The 16,262-nt window shown below is 45.6% G+C and overlaps 1 pseudogene; it reads right to left on the minus strand.

Annotated features, from left to right (window-relative positions):
* Positions 1–1,566: 1,566 nt before the first annotated feature.
* Positions 1,567–14,111, minus strand: LOC113904886 (annotated as a pseudogene).
* Positions 14,112–16,262: the final 2,151 nt, after the last annotated feature.

Raw genomic sequence — 16,262 nt, forward strand, 5'->3', positions numbered from 1 at the left:
CTCTATACTACTGAGACACAAAAAATTGCCCTGGGAGTCTTAGGACAGATGCAGGGCCCTTCTTTTGCCCCCATTGCTTATCTGTCAAATCAGCTGGATACCACCATACAGGGATGGCCAGGCTGCCTGTGTGCTCTGGCCGCATCTACACTTCTTGCTCAAGAAAGAAAAAAACCTACTTTGGGGACTCCCAAGGTCATTTGCTCACCACATGACCTTAAGAATTTACTCTCACACAAGGCCATGTGAGAGTAACATCACATTCTTTTCTATTACCTTCTCGCATCCAACTAATTCATGTCACTCTCCTAGAAACTCCTGAGTTCTCTTTTGAATGCTGCCCTACTCTTAACTCTGCCACCCTTAACCCTAATTCTTCTGAGCCTCCAACTCACGCTTGTAATGAGACATTAGAAGACTTGATACTTCATTTCTTCCGTATCTCCTCAGCCCCTTCAAATAACCCTGATCTTGCTTGACAAATCTCTGTTGCTCCTAACAACCAAACACTGCCTATCTCACTAATCCACAACCAACCCAAACTAGCAATTCAATTCATTCCCTTATCAATAAGCTTAGGAAAATAGTGGTGGGGTTTGGAACAGGGACTGCAGGGCTCATGACCTCTTTAAACTACTATCAGAGTTTCTCTAAGGATCTTACTGAAAGCCTAGAAGAAGTAGCCATTGGCCTTATTACTCTCCAGAGCTAACTAGATTCCCTGGCAGCTGTGGTCCTTCAAAACAGAAGAGGGTTAGACCTTCTCACAGAAGAAAAAGGAGGCCTACGTCTTTTTCTAGACAAAGCCTGCTGTTTCTACATCAATAAATCGGGTGTTGTAAAGGAGGCAGCAAGGAATCTGATAAATAGGGCCTCAAGAATACATCAACATCTCATTAATTCATGGTAAAACTGGTTAAGCAGTTGGGATTGGATGCCATGGGTCCTACCTTTACTGGGCCCCCTTCTCACATTAACCCTCATTCTGACTTTCAGCCCCTGTCTAAGGCATCTTTTTTCAAATTTTTTCCAGGATTGCCTATGAGCCTTCACCAACCAGATTGTTCATGAGCTGCTTCTAACTCGCTCCAATTATCAAAAGCTTCGAGCCCACTCAGACTGTCCTTAACCCACATTCCAGTCTTTTCTTATCTTACCCCATGACATCGTCCCAAACCAGCGTGAAACAGATACAGAAGACTGACCTTCGGCCCTTATCCTATGTCAAAAAGGCTGGAATGTTAGAGATCACAAGAGGCTCATAGCGTATAGTTAAAATATGGTACATCGTGGTGACCTGACAAACAAGGGGCGAAGTCACAGTGGCCACATTGCCCTAGTGGGCATCCCGTTTTTTCTATCCTGTTTTTCCCTGCTGGTGCCAGTTTCTCAAGACTACGTGACCATGAGACCCCTTCAACTAGACCCCACAAGACCCCCAGCTGCAGGCTAAAGAGGACCCCTCCTACTGGGGCACAATTTCCCAACTTTAGGGTATAAGAAGGATTGTCTGTAAAGGGAGGGCACTGGTTTTTCTCTAAAGCTAGTCACTTTCTTTCTCTCTTCCTACAATAAATCTTTCTCTGCCTGAATGCCTGGCTCGCTCTCTTTTTTCCGCACTGGCCTTACACCGTGCATCAGAGCAAGCCTGATAAAACCCTTGTGGTTCCACCATACCAGCTTATAGACTCCAGGCCTGGCTATCAGAGCCTCCTTGGCACTGCCAACAATGATGTCCAGAAGGTTGCCGCCTCCCTCCCTGCTCAGAATGTGAGCAGCGCTCTCCTTGTCTGGTGAGACCATCTCTGGGAAGAGAGGAAGGTGATTAGGTATGGGCTGAGAGGCCAGGAACTGCTTCGAGGGGAGGGTGTGTGAGTCCCTACACACTCTATCACTGCAACTGGGAGTTCCCTGAGGACTAGGACTGAGTCATTCCCCTCTTCCCAAACCCTCACCAAGCTCACTGCTGAGCACAGATGTGGGAAGTGCTTCCCTGTGTCTAGTCTCCTTCTCTACTATACATGCTCTTAGAGGAAATACATTCTTAGAAACCCTCCCTAAGATCCCTCCTTCATGCCTCCAGCCCTGGTCTTCCTGGGTTCCCAGGTGTGGGAAGATTCAGCCCCTGACATGATGTAATCCCTGAGGAAGGGAACCAGGAAAGTCTAATTCAACACGGTCAAATGTAAGCAAATGACGGGGAAAAATGAGAAGCCTGTGCTATGGGTACACAGGTTGGTAAAAGCTCCAAAGGCCAGTATGCCGTGGGGATGGACACCAGCAAGGTAGTTCCTGGAGGGGTCCAGCTCGGCGGTCTTGACCAGCTGCAGGGACAGCAAGCTGGTGAACTGGCGCTGCATCTCGTACCCCCCAGCCCAGTCTCCCTGCTGACTTTCTGTGCTGACCACTTCTGTGTGTCCCCTGCGCCCAAGTGCTGTCACACCCCATGTGAGTGTCCTGAGATTAGAGACTGTCTGAGGATCCTTGTCCCCACTGCAGGCCTGGAGCAGAGGAGATGCTCTGGGAGACTGTGGAACGAACGCGGAGAGAACGGACCCATGAATGGATGAAGCTGATACAGCCAACCAGGGAAGGGAAGCCTCTGCCCAAGGCAGAGGTAGGACTCCTAGGAGGGTGACAGGGACACAAGCCCCTGTCCTACGTGAAGGGAGACCTTATCCCAGGCAGAGCCCGCCCAGAATGAAGGAGCCATCGCAGGAGGGAGCAAGCATCTCTCCAAGGACTGTGGCAGCTGGAGTTCTGTCCCGGGTCAGGGCTGACCCCTGAGTTCCTGTGACTCAGTGTAAGAGACCCCAGGGTGCAGGGAAGAGGGTGCCAGGAGGAGGGGCATGAAGTCCGGTGATACCCACAGGTGTGGGTGGAGAGGGGCCAGGGAGGTGTCCTGCCAAGTCTGCAGCACTCCCTGACACCAGGTCACAGCCTGCCCACAGCACTGCACCCCTGTTCAGGCCTTGGCCTGTGTAGACACTGCTGCTCTGGGATAATGAAATCTTCACAGAGAAACCCAGCTCCTGGACTGACCTTCAGCATGAGGTGGAAACAGATTGTTCTTGGGGAAAGATTGCTTGATTCTCCACCATTAGCTCTTTAGGAAGCCTATAGGGTGTGTTTAGAAAACTCCAGTGCTCAGAATTAATCTCCTAATTTCCCTAGAAACTCTACCACTAGGCAGTGGCTCATAGAATCACAGCGCAAAGGCTTGTAATGTGGAGTAGACCCAGCAGAGTTGTTAGGGCAAGGAATATTGCTTGCCTGCCTTCAAGCCAGCAGCCACTGTAGCTGCCACTGACAATGGGCCTTGAAAGGAATTCAGGATGGAAGAAAACAGGATACTGGTCACAGAGAGTGAGGATGCACATCACAGGAATGATTGCAGTGAGCCCAGATTTTGCATCTCCCCACATGTAGAAAAGCATGAAAATCATTAACTGGAGACATCTGCTTTTTGTGACTGGCAGAAATCTTTTGATGTTTCTCTACATAACTTTCTGTTCCCCCCCCCCCCCCCCCCCAGCAAAACTCAGAAGTCCTGACCCTCCGTTACCTTTTAGAACAGCTCCTCAGAGATTCTGAGAGGCTATCTCCCAACTACAGTCCCCAGTAAGGTCTTAGAACAAAATACCTGACAATTTTTAGTTTGTGCATTTTTTTTCAGTAGACAGCAGAGAATCTCTGGCCCCGCTACTTCCTTCCACCCTAAGATCCCTGCAGGGACTGCTCTGTGAAGCTCTGTGGATGACTTGAAAGTTCCCCTGGGAGGTAAGGGAGCCCAGAAATCTGCCTACTACAGCCCCCTCTGGAGGCCTGAGCCCAGGACTGGGGACTCCAAGTGCCTATCATCTCTCCCTCTGCTGGCCACTAGGTGGTACTGCCTGCCTTCCGCAGATGTTGGTGCCACAGGCCTGCAGTGGCCTACAATCCTGAACACTGTGCACAAGGAATTTCTGCAAATCAGCTTCATGTACCACAATGTCAATAGTGCCTGAGTTTTGAAACCCTCTGAGAGAGATGCCTGGCTAGAGGAAGGACAGAACAGACGTAGATGAGACAGTCACAGAGACGCTCAGCACTGTTTTTCTGCCAAATGTGCAATTGACAGCACCTCCAGGTGTGAAAAGAGACCAAGCTGCTGTCTGCAGAAGGTCCGAGGATGACGTGATGTCTCATGGAATCCACACAACCCAATTATGTATGTGGCAACATTTCCACTTAACACGTGAAATCGAGGCTCAGAGATCATGTGTAGCTAACCCTAGGCCATTCAGCTGGTATGTTGCAGAACCTGTATTAGAACCTATGATGTCCACCCTCAGAGGTGACACCATATACATTCTTCTCTCTGTGTCCAGAGAGGGCCACCTGTCCCTGCCTGCCTCCTCTCTGTCTTCACTGCCTTCCTCTTCCTATCCGCACTAGATAATTAACCATCACAGGTGCTTATATCCAAGGGTTTAGTCTGTCTGGGATTCAGGAAAGGAATCAAAGTTCAGCTCACTTAAATTCAGGGGCCTGCATTACTAAGGACTGAGCTTTGGGTCCAGGATCAAGTGTCCAAATGGACATGAGGTACCCTGGGTTAGAGGGTCAGTGGCACTCAGAAGAGGAGTCATCAGATTGCTTAGTGGATCCACGGGGAAACTAAGATTCAGAATGGACAAAGCTCTGTCCAAGGAGACCCAGTTTATCAGAGTTTGGGCAGGATAGATCCTGAGGGCTCTCTGTTCTGCTTCTATTCTCAGAGCTAATGTACAAACTTTAAAAACAGTATAAAAACAAAACAAAAACCCTGTCTCTATGTCCTTGGTCACACCTTCCTCCCTCTTGGGGTGTCAATCTCATCATCTGATAAAGTGTGGACTAGTTGGTCTCTTAAAATCTTACATTTGTATGGATTCCCTCACCCCAAACTTAGGCTACCGAAGGCTTTACACCTGTAAGATACATACACCTGCTACAGAGCTACATACACTACAGAGCTCCTTCAAATCCTGTCCATTCATCATTGACCCAACATCCCTGTAGGTGGGAAACCATCACCAGAGAGAAGCTGTCTCTTCCCCAGGCCACATAATGCTGGAAGCCTGGCTCCTGTCTCCAAGCCCAGTATTCTGCTCACTGCACACAGGATCACACTTCCCCATGGACACGTGGGACCCTAGCCACCCCTTTACTCACCGAGATGGGGAAATAGTCCTTGTACTTCCTCATGACTCAGCGCCTTACCATTTTGCTGTGCCTGCCCCCTGCCACAGCTTGGCTCAATCATCTATAGGATACTGATGATTCAGAATCTTGTTAACAAGAGGGCTATGAAGACCACACTGCAGAGAATGGCTGGGAAGGGAAGCAGGAGCATTAGTGGTCAGTGAGGTGAAGGAATGAGCTCTTCCCATTTACACAGCAATAGCAGCATTGTCCTGTCAACCCCTCACCCCAGGAGGAAGAGATCAGCTTCCCAAGACTTCAAGGAGACAGGAATGCAGTCAACACCTGTTGTGTCACACTGAGAGCCTGAATTTGAAGCCAGGTAGGCCTAAGTCCAAACTTAATTTTTCCCACTGCACCAGGCTTCTTTCTTACTTGGGTCTTCCCCCTCCACTTCCCTTTCTGTCTGTATTCACCAGGTGCTCAATAAATGCCTGGTGGAATGTGACAGGATGAACTCTTTCTAGTATCCATTCTATGAGACCCCAGAGAAAAGATATTTGTTCAATCCAGCCCACTTCCTGTCTACCCCCAGCCCATCTTTCCATAGATAAATCCTGTATTCCATAGATAGATCTCCCCCTCCAGCTCAAGTCCTCACATGACTTCTTATAACTTTGAGGCTCAGCTCAAGCAGCTCAGCCTGACTTCAAGCTCCCCACTGCTAACTTGATCCCCTTCTTGCTCCAGCCTCACCCACCCACATGCACCCCAAATTCTGGCTACACTAAGCTGCTCAGTCTTGATACAACTCCCTGAGCTCTTTAGTTTTTGCTCAGCTCTTTCCTCCACTGCCAGGCCCTGTCCTGATGAAGGAGGAGAGAGGAAGAAGGGAACTCATGCTTGGCCTGTCCTTCAGGAGTGCAACAGGGCTGGGAGCAGGCTCAGTAAAGAATTTCTCTCAGATTTAGGATTCTGAGTCCCTTTCACAGGCTAATCCTGGCTTCAACTCAGAGTCAGGTGATCTGTGGGGCTGTCTTTAATCTGATGCCAAAGCAGCCTCATTCTTAGAAAATATCATGTCTCTACATTCCATTCCCTCCACTTGACACCATGCACTCAAACTCTTAAAGAAGATCAGCCTTCACTTGTATTCCAGTTAAAAGTAGGGTAAACGGCCTGACGTTCATGGCTGAACTCTCTCTTCCTCCAGGAGGAAGACAGTTTTGACCCAGTCTGCTGCTGCTAAGTCGCTTCAGTCGTGTCCAACTCTGTGCGACCCCATAGACGGCAGCCCACCAGGCTCCCCCGTCCCTGGGATTTTCCCAGTCTGAACAGTAGTAAAATGCAGAAGCCAAAGTAGGCTGGCTGCCAGGTGCGGGACAGCCACACACAACGCACAGATATTGCTGCCCTCATGGTGCTGACTTCAGTGTTTTGTTTTGGGCACTTTGTTTTGTCTTTTCATTTTTTATGGGCTTCCCAGGTGGCTCAGTGGTAAAGAATCTGCCTGCCAACGAAGGGTTCCATCCCTGGCTGGGGAAGATACCCTGAAGGAGGAAATGGCAACCCATTCCAGTATTCTTGCCAGGAAAATCCCATGGACAGAGGAACCTGGCATTCTATAGTCCATGGGGCCACAAAGAGTCAGAGATGACTGAGTGCCTGATCACCCAAAATATATTTAACATAATACTTATCATCAAAATAATTTTTTGAATTGCATTATTTTTTAAAATTTTCATTAGAGTATAATTCATTTTAGTATTGTGTTAGTTTTGGGTGTTGAACAAAGTAAATCAGTTATATACACACATACATACACTCTTTTTTTAAATTCATTTCTCGTATAGACCATTACAGAGTTTTGAGTACTTCCTTATGCTTAGTAGCAGGTTCCTATTAGTTATCTGTTTCATATATAGTAGTGTGCCTATGTCAATCTCAGTCTCCCTGTTTATCTCTCCCCCATTACCCACTTGTAACCATAAGTTTGTTTTCCACATCTGTGACCCTTAAGTTCTGTTTTAAATAAGTTAATTTGTATCCTTTTTTTCTATTCTGCATATAAGCAATATTATATAATTTTTGTCTTTATGTGTCTGACTTACTTCACCCAAGTGTAACAATCACTAGGTCCATCCAGGTTGCTGCAAACGACATTGTTTTTCATTCTTTATAGTTGATTACTATTCCAGTGTGTATATTACTGCATCTTCTTTATCCATTCCTCTGTTTATGGACATTTAGGTTGCCTTCATGTCCTAGCCATTGTAAACAGTGCAGCAATAAGCATTGTGGGCACATATCTTTTCAAACTATTCTTTTCTTGACAAAGGCACTATGGAGAACAGTATGGATATACCTCATAAAACTAAAAATAGAGCTACCATGGGATGCAGCATACCCACTCCTGGTCGTATTCCCAAAATGACTTTTAAGTGTACTGTTCGGCAGCATTAAATTCATTCATGTTGTGGTCTAATAATCACCATCGTTCATCTCCAGAACTCTCTCATCTTCATAGACTGAACTTCTATACCCATGAAACAAAAATTCCCATGTTCATGTCTAGAGAATAAAACCTAGTTGTTAATAGTGGCTCCCTGGAGGGTAAGATTTGAGAAAATTTTCCACTTCTAGAACAGAATTTGTTTGGAACTATTACAATAGCATGTATTCATGTTTCAGTGAGAAAAAAAAGCTTAGGAAAATTGGGGCATTTCCAGTTGACTGGAAAGAACACCCCCAACCTCAACCTCTTCCTCACTCTCAGGTCACCCATTAACTCCTGTCAGCTGGCCAGATCCTAAGTTGGAAGTATTTTCAGTCCGTGAGAAAGGAAAACCCCTACATTCCCCCTCATAATACCAAAGAAAAAATGTAAGACCCCACTTTACTGAGACCCAGAAAGGGTGTGCAGGTTGGCTAAGCTCACAGAACAAGTCAGTAGGATGGAACCTGGCATTCAATTCTACTAGTATGTCTCCCAACATTCATTCAATCAAAAAAAAAAGGTTAATGGGCACCAACTCTTCTAGGAGTTGGAGATGCAGCTGAGAACAAGACCAAGTATTTGAAAGGGGCTTTAAATACTGTGTAAGTATTGGAGCTACAGAGGAGAGGAAAAAAGAAAACAGAACAAACAAGTAACTCACTAGAAAGTATTTGTTTCTGGGCCCTGAGTCCTTGGTGACAGGTCCCTATTGACATTTCTGGCCACTTCTTTGCCATGTCCCCCAAATGCCTGCTCTATGTCCAGTGTGAACCAGCTTTCACTACATGTGCAGCATTTACTGGCCCACTGGGACCCCTTACTTTCATGCCAGCCTGTACATTCTGCCTGTGGACCATCTCCTAAGTATCCTTAGAAAGGGTCCCCTTCTCTCTATCCACTACCAGCCTCCCTAGACTTAGGAAAGTCTTCTTTCCTTAAAAAGCGAAATTGTAAATAATCAGACTTGTGACTCCTTGGGGCAAGTTGGAGAATATTACATAGGCAATAAATCATTTAAAATACAAGCTTTTAAAATGTAAAAACCATTTTTGGCTCATGAGGTATACAGATACAAAAAAATCAGGGGGTCGGATTATGTGGTTTATGTGGTGATGGGTTTATGTGGTAATCCCGTTTGTAGATTATAACTTTGTAATTGAGCAGGATCTCTGCGACCTTCTGAGCGACTTCACTTCACTTCACCTCCTAACCTTTGTCAAATAATAAATTATTCATGGAAATAATAAATACAGAGAAAAGTGAAGTGAAGTCGCTCAGTCGTGTCTGACTCTTTGAGACCCCATGAACTCTAGCCTACAAGGCTCCTTTGTCCATGGAATTTTCCACTCAAGAGTATTGGAGTGGGTTGCCATTTCCTTCTCCACAGGATCTTCCCAAGCCAGGGATCAAACCCGGGTCTCCTGCATTGCAGGCAGACTCCTTACCATCTAACCCACCAGGGAAGCCCAACAGAGACAAAGGATAACAGTCAAGCAAGACAAAATAATAATCATTTAGCCATTCAACAGTGTTAAGGACCTTTAGTTCATCTCTAAGGGCTATAGATAATATTCTGAGCCTTATCTTTGAGCTTTTTCATACTGTTCAGTATCCTATCATTTTGCCTTTTCATACTGTTCATGGGGTTCTCAAGGCAAGAATACTGAAATGGTTTGCCATTCCCTTCTCCAGTGGACCACATTCTGTCAGATCTCTCCACCATGACCACCCATGAACAGTATGAAAAGGCAAAATGATAGGATACTGAAAGAGAAACTCCCCAGGTCAGTAGGTGCCCAATATCCTACTGGAGATCAGTGGAGAAATAACTCCAGAAAGAATGAAGGGATGGAGCCAAAGCAAAAACAATACCCAGCTGTGGATGTGACTGGTGATAGAAGCAAGGTCTGATGCTATAAACAGCAATATTGCATAGGAACCTGGAATGTCAGGTCCATGAATCAAGGCAAATTGGAAGTGGTCAAACAAGAGATGGCAAGAGTGAATGTTGACATTCTAAGAATCAGCGAACTGAAATGGACTGGAATGGGTGAATTTAACTCAGGTGACCATTATATCTACTACTGCGGGCAGGAATCCCTCAGAAGAAATGGAGTAGCCATCATGGTCAACAAAAGAGTCCGAAATGCAGTACTTGGATGCAATCTCAAAAACGACGGAATGATCTCTGTTTGTTTCCAAGGCAAACCATTCAATATCACAGTAATCCAAGTCTATGCCCCAACCAGTAATGCTGAAGAAGCTGAAGTTGAACGGTTCTATGAAGACCTACAAGACCTTTTAGAACTAAAGCCCAAAAAAGGTGTCCTTTTCATGATAGGGGACTGGAATGCAAAAGTAGGAAGTCAAGAAACACCTGGAGTAACAGGCAAATTTGGCCTTGGAATATGGAATGAAGCAGGGCAAAGACTAATAGAATTTTGCCAAGAAAATGCACTAGTCATAACAAACACCCTCTTCCAACCACACAAGAGAAGACTCTATACATGGACATCACCAGATGGTCAACACCGAAATCAGATTGATTATATTCTTTGCAGCCAAAGATGGAGAAGCTCTATACAGTCAGCAAAAACAAGACCAGAAGCTGACTGTGGCTCAGACCATGAACTCCTTATTGCCAAATTCAAACTTAAATTGAAGAAAGTAGGGAAAACCACTAGACCATTCAGGTATGACCTAAATCAAAACCCTTATGATTATACAGTGGAAGTGAGAAATAGATTTAAGGGCCTAGATCTGCTAGATAGAGTGCCTGATGAGCTATGGAATGAGGTTCATGACATTGTACAGGAGACAGGGATCAAGACCATCCCCATGGAAAAGAAATGCAAAAAAGCAAAATGGCTGTCTGGGGAGGCCTTACAAATAGCTGTGAAAAGAAGGGAGGCGAAAAGCAAAGGAGAAAAGGAAAGATATAAGCATCTGAATGCAGAGTTCCAAAGAGTAGCAAGAAGAGATAAGAAAGCCTTCTTCAGTGATCAATGCAAAAAAATAGAGGAAAACAACAGAATGGGAATGACTAGAGATCTCTTCAAGAAAATCAGAGATACCAAAGGAACATTTCATGCAAAGATGGGCTCGATAAAGGACAGAAATGGTATGGACCTAACAGAAGCAGAAGATATTAAGAAGAGATGGCAAGAATACACAGAAGAACTGTACAAAAAAGATCTTCACGACCCAGATAATCACGATGGTGTGATCACCCACCTAGAGCCAGACATCCTGGAATGTGAAGTCAAGTGGGCCTTAGAAAGCATCACTATGAACAAAGCTAGTGGAGGTGGTGGAATTCCAGTGGATCTATTCCAAATCCTGAAAGATGATGCTGTGAAAGTGCTGCACTCAATATGCCAGCAAATTTGGAAAACTCAGCAGTGGCCACAGGACTGGAAAAGGTCAGTTTTCATTCCAATCCCAAAGAAAGGAAATGCCAAAAAATGCTCAAACTACCGCACAATTGCACTCCTCTCACACGCTAGTAAAGTAATGCTTAAAATTCTCCAAGCCAGGCTTCAGTAATATGTGAACCATGAACTTCCTGATGTTCAAGCTGGTTTTAGAAAAGGCAGAGGAACCAGAGATCAAATTGCCAACATCCACTGGATCATGGAAAAAACAAGAGAGTTCCAGAAAAACATCTATTTCTGCTTTATTGACTATGCCAAAGCCTTTGACTGTGTGGATCACAATAAACTGTGGAAAATTCTGAAAGAGATGGGAATACCAGATCACCTGATCTGCCTCTTGAGAAATTTGTATGCAGGTCAGGAAGCAACAGTTAGAACTGGACATGAAAAAAAAAAATGAAAAAAAAAAAAAAAAAAAAAAAACTGGACATGAAACAACAGACTGGTTCCAAATAGGAAAACGAGTACGTCAAGGCTGTATATTGTCACCCTGTTTATTTAACTTATATGCAGAGTACATCATGAGAAACGCTGGACTGGAAGAAGCACAAGCTGGAATCAAGATTGCTGGGAGAAATATCAATAACCTCAGACATGCAGATGACACCACCCTTATGGCAGAAAGTGAAGAGGAACTCAAAAGCCTCTTGATGAAGGTTAAAGTGGAGAGTGAAAAAGTTGGCTTAAAGCTCAACATTCAGAAAACGAAGATCATGGCATCTGGTCCCATCACTTCATGGGAAATAGATGGGGAAACAGTGGAAAGAGTGTCAGACTTTGTTTTTCTGGGCTCCAAAATCACTGCAGATGGTGATTGCAACCATGAAATTAAAAGACGCTTACTCCTTGGAAGGAAAGTTATGACCAACCTAGATAGAATATTCAAAAGCAGAGACATTACTTTGCCAACAAAGGTTCGTCTAGTCAAGGCTATGGTTTTTCCTGTGGTCATGTATGGATGTGAGAGTTGGACTGTGAAGAAGGCTGAGCGCCGAAGAATTGATGCTTTTGAACTGTGGTGTTGGAGAAGACTCCTGAGAGTCCCTTGGACTGCAAGGAGATCCAACCAGTCCATTCTGAAGGAGATCAGCCCTGGGATTTCTTTGGAAGGAATGATGCTAAAGCTGAAACTCCAGTACTTTGGCCACCTCATGCAAAGAGCTGACTCATTGGAAAAGACTCTGATGCTGGGAGGGATTGGAGGCAGGAGGAGAAGGGGACGACAGAGGATGAGATGGCGATGGCATCACTGACTCAATGGATGTGAGTCTGAGTGAACTCCGGAAGTTGGTGATGGACAGGGAGGCCTGGCGTGCTGCGATTCATGGCGTCACAAAGAGTCGGACACGACTGAGCGACTGATCTGATCTGATTTCTGATCTTTGAGCTGTTTGCAGATACTGAGCAGGTAGAAGAACTTGCTTACCAGCCGGTAGATCTCAGACCACGCGGAACCAGAGGTTGGTGATGTTGTCTCCCAGTTATCACACCAAGACGATTGGTGCTGATCATGCACCCAGCAACTCTACCTCACCCAGTCTCTAACACTGTACCCTGAAAATCATGGATAACTCAATTATAGTTTGAGTCTCAGCTACCCGGACTCCTTGCTTGGCCCTGCAATAAACGCTACACTTTTGACCATAATCCAGTGTCAGTATATGGGCTTTACTGTGGTCCCACAAGCAGACCCAAATTTGATTTGGCAACAACTGCTCCCTGTCATCTATCTCCCCAGACACCCCAACACTGTAGATTCCTGGATTGCAGCCTGTTGCATCCAGATTGGACCATGTCACTCCGGTACCTAAGCCCTCCTGGGGCTCCCCTTTGCCCTCAGGATAAGGGAGAAGGTATAATTTCTTGCTCCTGGCACCAGTAGGCTCACGTCCCATTTCTCAGCTGCCCTTGCTGTAGCTCCAGGCCCAGAAACACTTACCTCCCTGTGCTGTTTCTGACACTCCCAGGTCCTGGGCTGGGCTGGAAGTGGGCACAGATAGTCTGACACATTCCTGCTGGCAAAGCTCCCCCAAGGCCAGGTGAGAAAGTTGTCCCCCATCCCAGGTAATCCCCAGGCAATGAGATCAGCAGCCCCTTCATATCTGTGTCTTTCTCCTAAAAATGCACCATGTATATCCGAAGTGGCTGGTGCCCATGGTTGGCCATTCCCATCTCAGCTCACCTTACCTAAGATCAAGCAAGAGAGAATCCACTGCAGGGCCCCCAAAATCTGAAACCTGTGCTCCCATGACACCAACAAGGGTGCAAATTCCACCATCCTGGTTCCTCTTCTGACTCTGGAGGCTTCTCTGAGCTCTGAGACACCTTCTGGTTTTTGTTTCAGCCAGAGGTTGTCTAAGCATTTGCGAGGGGTGTGGGTAGGTATCCAGACCAGCCCTAAGGTCTCACTGTGCCTGATCCAGCAAGGACTGATTTCTTAGGAGAAACCTTTGCAACCACCTACCCTGGACCAAGTTGAATAGGGAGGAAGATAATTACAGTTCACTCCTCAGGCAATACTTTATCTGTTAGATCACCTTTGCTCAAATCTTGCCCCTTACTCGGCAAGTGAAGCACCAACTATAGGGTATTTCCGTTCTTTTCCCACCCACCCAACTACTTGGCTGCAATAACTGTTTCCTTTCACCTGCCAGGTCCACTGTTCCTTTTCACAAATGTGCAGTACCAGTTTCTACCTAAACACCTCTCAGCCCCACCATTTCTTCCGCCTCTTGCCCTATTCTGCACCTCACCTGCAGAGCACAACTCCTGCAAGAGCCATCTGCATTCCACATCCTTCCCTCCCATTCTGTTCTCCCTCTTCTAGACTTCAAACATCACTGTTTCACGGAACTGCCTTTGACAAGTTCACCAATGGCCTCCACGCTCCTGAATCCAGTGGTCAATTCTCAGCTCTCATCTTGACCTCTCAGCAGCCTCAGACACAGCTGGTCTGTGGACACCACAATCTCCTGGTTTCCCTCTTGCCTCTTTGGCAGCCCCTGTGTCTCCATGGTAGCTCTTATCTTTTACCAGGCTAAGTGTTTGGGGTCCCTCCTGCCCCCTCAGTCCCTGGACCCACTCTCTTCTCTCCACTCTCTCTCCAGCAGAAACCTCGTCCAGGCTTATGGCCTCGGAGTCTGTCTATAGGACCAACACTTCCAAACTGCATCTCCAGCTTAACATCCCCCTGGGCTCCAGACTTGACTGTGTAGGTGGGTACTTGACATCCTCCCTGATAGTCTGCTCAGAACCTCCATCACAGCCTGTCTAAGACTGAATTTGACTTCCCCTCTTGTTGGACTGCCAGACAGAGTCGAACACGACTGATGCAACTTAGCAGCAGCAGCAGCATCTGCTGCAGCCAGTACAGCAGGTAGGGATAGAAAGTGGTCGATGCACAGTTTGGGAAAAAGAAACCAGAGACAGAATTAAAGTTTTAGAGATGGGACCAGGGGACTCAAGACCTCTTGGATCAAGAGCCCTGTTGCTCAGAGCCCATCACTTTTATTCCATGTCTTGGCAAGCAGAAAATAACTGTTTTGCTACGATGAAGTCAGCCTCCTGTGCCCCCGGTCACATCTCCCATTTTACTGGTTACTTTAAACTATCTTTGTTATTTTCTTGTACAAGGGCCTTCATCTAGCTGGAGGTCATAGACCCACATATGCCTTGGGAAAACATCTTAGTGTGTGCACAAGCAGTGTTCTGAACTTGCGCTGACCTGGTGTTCCAATGTCCACACTACGTTTTTCCTTAGTTTAGCAGAATATGCCGACCCCAACTAATCAACATGATGTACTTTCATTTGGGTTATTTTTATTGCTATATTTTGCTTTTATTCTTTCCCCATGGTGATTTTCTCATGCTATAGCCAGAACAACGGGCGGCTGACTATTAATCCCTGCATATCCCCCTTTTTGTTTTTGTAGCAGAAGATATTTGACCTTGAAACTGCTTTCTTCATTAGTTCTCAAAGGGCTTTTTGCGTGCATCTGAGGACTGAAGAGAAGATTATAGTGAAACAGCAAAGCATAGCTAGTGTTTCAATGAGACCACCTCTGATATCTTGGATCCACTGGACAGGACTCAATGAGTTAAGGCTCTCTGCTATTCCTTAAAGTGTGTCTGTATCTGGTAATAGTCTAAGAGAAGCATACTACTTGCCAATGATTCTTGTTTGCAGCTTTTCAATAGCTAGAGTAAGGTTGTCAGCCATATGGCCCTGCAAGTGCCGTCTAACATTTTCCCAGATGTGTTTAGATTGGTTTTATTTCTGGGGAGTTACACAGAAAGTAGTAATGTTCTAGTCACTCTTTAAATGTATTTGTAATTTAAGATTTTGTATTTCTTCTCTTAAGAGTAACATTGCATTTTCTTTCTTTTTTTTTTTTTTTTACATTGCATTTTCTAAATCCACCAACCGGTTGTTAATCTCATCTATATGAGTTTGGGCTCCCCAGTATACGCTGAGATTTTTGTGTATGTCTGGAGACAGTCTTTTTTACCTTGATGAGGTTGTTCAGAACTTAAGGTATCCAATTTCTGGAGAAATGAGGCTGGGAGAAAAGAAAAATGTTTTAATTTTACCCACAGGTATAAATCACTACATTGTTTTAAGCCATCAGTGACTTGAGTTTTTTTTTACATATCTGAAAACAAAGATTAGAAGCCAGTAATGTGTCAGACAAAGAGTCATGAAAATTGAATTATATTTAGCAGTCTGTTTAATCTCATGTACCAATTCCTTTGTTCTGTGGTCTTTGTCTGACAATAAAGGACATCAGTGAAAAGTGATAGTCTCTAAGAAGCTCATGAAGTTTTTACCAGTGTCTTTATGACCTGTCCAGCAAAGTGGATGCCCTGACCACTGCAGACTGCAGAAAATGCATTGTAACCATTTTTTCCATTGTGAGATATTAACCCTGCAGCCTGGAAAGGCTGCTGCTGCTGCTAAGTCGCTTCAGTCGTGTCCTACTCTATGCGACCCCATAGACGGCAGCCCACCAGGTTCCTCCATCCCTGGGACTCTCCAGGCAAGGATACTGGAGTGGGTTGCCATTTCCTTTTCCAGGAAAGGCTTTACCCTATCAAATAAAAGTGAGGTTTGTCAGGGAGCCGGGAAAAGCCAAGCGGCCATCTTGGACTTCCCATAGCCCTGACTG

The sequence above is a fragment of the Bos indicus x Bos taurus genome, chromosome 15 (genome assembly GCF_003369695.1).
Source record: "Bos indicus x Bos taurus breed Angus x Brahman F1 hybrid chromosome 15, Bos_hybrid_MaternalHap_v2.0, whole genome shotgun sequence".
Classification (NCBI taxonomy): domain Eukaryota; kingdom Metazoa; phylum Chordata; class Mammalia; order Artiodactyla; family Bovidae; genus Bos; species Bos indicus x Bos taurus.